The sequence below is a fragment of the Myotis davidii genome, unplaced genomic scaffold (assembly GCF_000327345.1).
Source record: "Myotis davidii unplaced genomic scaffold, ASM32734v1 scaffold535, whole genome shotgun sequence".
Lineage (NCBI taxonomy): Eukaryota > Metazoa > Chordata > Mammalia > Chiroptera > Vespertilionidae > Myotis > Myotis davidii.
Genome location: NW_006286980.1, coordinates 706,110 through 710,346, shown reverse-complemented (window position 1 = coordinate 710,346; position 4,237 = coordinate 706,110).

The window sequence follows — 4,237 nt, the reverse complement described above, 5'->3', positions numbered from 1 at the left end:
AGACACACAGAGAGAAACATTGATGTGAGAGAGACACATCAATTAGTTACCTTCTGCACGTGCCCCAAGTAGGGCCAGGGATTGAGCTTGGAACCAAGGTATGTGCCCTTGACAGGAATGGACCCTGGGACCCATCAGTCTGTGGGCTGATGCTCTCTCCCCTGAGCCAAACTGGCTAGGGCAGAATAACTTTCTTTCTGATGTTTGGATGATTTTTCCCCCTATGTCCAATTAAAGTTAGACACAACAACACAACATTCTCTTTATCATTACAGTCATTGAATATCCAAAACGTAAAGAAAGAGAAATAAATAGAAGGGGCTTCCACTGTTCATATGTAATACTTTGCTTTTTCTGGTCAACTTAAAAGAGTGGACTCTCAGGAGAATGTTGTTTGGGGTTTGACTGTGTTCTCTCAAATTCCACTTTTTCAAAATTCAGAGTTTTCTTATGATGCATTAATTTTGTGGTGCACCAGGAATCTTTAAAAAGCTTAATTCAAACTCAGCTTATCTTAATTGTAGAAGCTCTTGCCTGGCTTTCTACTCAGAGTACTGTTTGCTCCATCTGCAAAAGTGATAGAGTAATGTTTAAGGAAGCAATATGATCATTTAATATAGATGCTATATTTTTAAAACCTAGCTTACTTTTTGATTTTTAAATATGCATCATAAAAAGTAGGTTATTAATAGATATGACATTCAATTATGCATTGAGAATTATGTAATTTAGGTGTAAGAGTTAGCCCCCACCCCCCCAAAAAAAAATCCCAGCTTCAATTTTTTTAACTTTTTTATTTTATTTTTAAAAAATCTTTATTGTTGAAAGTATTACATATGTCCCCCTTTTTCTCCATTGGCCCCTTGTAGCTCACCAGCATTCCTTTTTAATATCCTTAGAAAGCTTAATTCCACAGATACAAGTTAAATATTTAAGGATATAATGAAAAGTCAAGGAAATAGAGTATACACATGTGCTTTCTATTTATAGTCACCACATTTTTGAGTTATTATTTGGAGATCATCGTTAAAGGCTGATCATGTAAATTAATTTTGTAAATTTATTGTAATGATTAAATAGATGACATGATGGCTTGTCTTGTTTCTCTTTCTGGCTTGAGTCCTCTTTTGTTTATTAGCTCTTGAAATAATAATAGAAGCAGTTCATATTTTCAAAGACTTAGGGAGTGATTCTTGCCCAGTTATGAATCAAGATAAACTATACAAACCAAACAGTGATCAATGACAGTTTACAAACATGAATTTTATTTATTAGCAAAATCACAGGTGTTAATGAAAGATAATGATAGTGGAAGCTCTTTTTTGTGTGGTTATTTTTGGAATGCAGACTTTCTGATGAAATAACAGGTGAATTCTTGACTACCGCAACTGAGGATCTTTAGGGGATCCAGTAAATTAAATAACATGCATACGCACGTTTATATGATATCAAGTACACTAAGTATTGTGAGGTAAAGTATAACAATAACACATGCAAGCTGACTTAAAAATATTCAATACCAGTGAGGTTCAGTAGCAGAAAAATCAGACTCTATGTTGATTTGATTTGAAGGCTCACATAACTGAACCATCCAGTACAGGAAAAGGAGGGTCTAAAAAGGTGCTTATTTAAAACTTTCAGTTTGTTCGTTACATCCTTTTGCCTTTATGCTGTTATAAACCTTTTTTATTGAGCAGCATCCAGCTCCACGTTTCTTTCATTTGCTTGGTCACACGATGACTGCCTTTAGCAACAAGGACCATGTGTTTTCTCATTCACATCCAGGGGTAGGAAGGGAGCCAATTTGGGAGCAAAAGCCCTGTGATTGGTGCCATTTCTTGTAATCAGGGTTACACCATAAATCTAGTGTTAGGCTATCTTGATTGGATTAATTTTGGGATGAGGGTGAATTAACGCCATGCAGACTTTTCAGGTGTGTCTTGTACAATGTGGGAAGAATGAAATAAACGTGGGAAAGGCAAGTGTACACTACAATAATTTTAAAAGCATTTAAATATATAAACATATTGTTTTGCTTGTTGGAATAAAAAACAAAACTAACTTCAAGCATTTATAATAAAGACTCTAACTCCATTTTCTACTTTAATTTTTTTTCATTCAACTTTATATTAGTTGCAGGTGTACAACATAGTGGCCAAACAACTACATAATTTACAGAAGGGGTCCTCAAACTTTTTAAACAGGGGGCCAGTTCACTGTCCCTCAGACTGTTGGAGGGCCGGACTATAGTTTAAAAAAAACTATGAACAAATTCCTATGCACACTGCACATATTTTATTTTGAAGTAAAAAAAAAACAAAACGGGAACAAATACAATATTTGTATTTGCATGTGGCCCGCGGGCCGTAGTTTGAGGACCCCTGATTTACAGAGTGATCCCCTGATAATTCTAGTACCCACCTGGCATCATACACACAGTTATTACAATACTAGAGGCCTGATGCATGAAGATTCATGCAAGAATAGGCTTTCCTTCCCCTGGCTGCAGGCACCGGCTTGCTTCCCACTGGCATCCGGGACCCGGGCCTTCACTCTGGCTGCCGCCTTCCACTTTCGCTCCAGGCCAGAGCTGCCTTCCGCCTTTGCTCTGGCCCTGCCGCCCTCCTGTAGCTCCCATCACTCCCCCTCCACCCCTCATAGCAAGTGCTCCCTGGCCCGGCTGCCACCATCTTTGTTATGTCAATTTGCATATTCCCTCCTTATTGGGTATGGGCACTGCCATCTTTGTCGCGAAGTGATGGCCAATTTGCATATTCTGTCATTATTAGCTAGGCTTATTTACCATATTCCCTATACTGTGCTTTATATCACATGACTATTTTGTAGCTACCAATTTTTACTTCTTAATCCCTTTACCTTTTCACTCAGCTTCCCAACACCCCTCTCATCCGGCAACCCTGTTTGTTCTCTGTATCTATGAATCTGTTCCTGTTTTGTTTGTTATTTTATTTTGTTCTTTAGATTCCACATATAAGTGAAATCATATGGTACTTGTCTTTCTCTCACTGACTTTTTCAACTTGCATAATATCCTGTAGGTCCACCCATGCAGTCACAAATGGCAAGATTCCGTTTGTTTTTTGTTTGTGTTTTTTTTAATGGATGAGTAATATTCCATTGTATACACATGCATCATCTTTAATCATCGCTTGATGGACACTTGGGTTGCTTCTATATCTTGGTTATTGTATGTAATGTTGCAATGAACATAGGGATGTTTCAAATTAGTGTTTTGGATTTGTTTGAATATATACCCAGAGGTGGTGTTGCTGGATCATAAGATAGTTCTATTTTTAATTTTTTGTGGTAATTACACACTGCTTCATAGTGCCTGCACCAATTTGCAATCCCACCACCAGGGCATGAGAGTCCATTTTCTCTACGTCCTCACCAACACTTATTGTTTCTTGATTTATTGCTGATAGGCATTCTGAAAGGTGTGAAGTGATATCTCCTTGTGGTTTTAATTTGCCTTTCTTTGATGATTAGTGACATTGAGCATCTTTTGATTTGTCTATTGGCCATCTGTATGTCTGACTCCATTTTTGATGTTGAGCTATTGACAACTTTCAAGCCCTAACCCTCTCTCATTCTCTCTTGTTCCACATCTGGGCCAAATGACAAGAAAGCCTGGGTGATCCTTTCTTTGGTGCTGTGGGAAATTCAACTATGCAAGCCTTGCTACTGTGTAGGAATTTTACTACTAGCTCCAAGGCCCAAAGGCCAGTGTCTCCCACCCCTCTCCCCCACATCTCAAGCCATTTGGACCTGTTTGAGAAGTCTGCCTGCTCTTTCTAGAAAGCTTCATTATGTGAGTAACAAATCTTATACTTCTTGGTACATATGTGGCATCAGGAATCCTGATCTGAATCACCGTTTGGGTGGGTATCCATCTTATTTCTGTGGGTGACAGCAACAACAAATAAACTACACAATAAGTTTATTTATTTTATTTTATTTTTTTAAAATATTGCCATTTTTTAAAAAATATATATTTTATTGATTTTTTACATAGAGGAAGGGAGAGGGATAGAGAGTTAGAAACATCGATGAGAGAGAAGCATCTATCAGCTGCCTCCTGTACACCTCCTGGGGATGTGCCTGCAACCAAGATATACACCCTTGACCGGAATCGAACCTGGGACCCTTCAGTCCACAGGCCAATGCTCTGTCTAGTGAGCCAAACCGTGCCACAATAAGTTTAATTAACATCCATC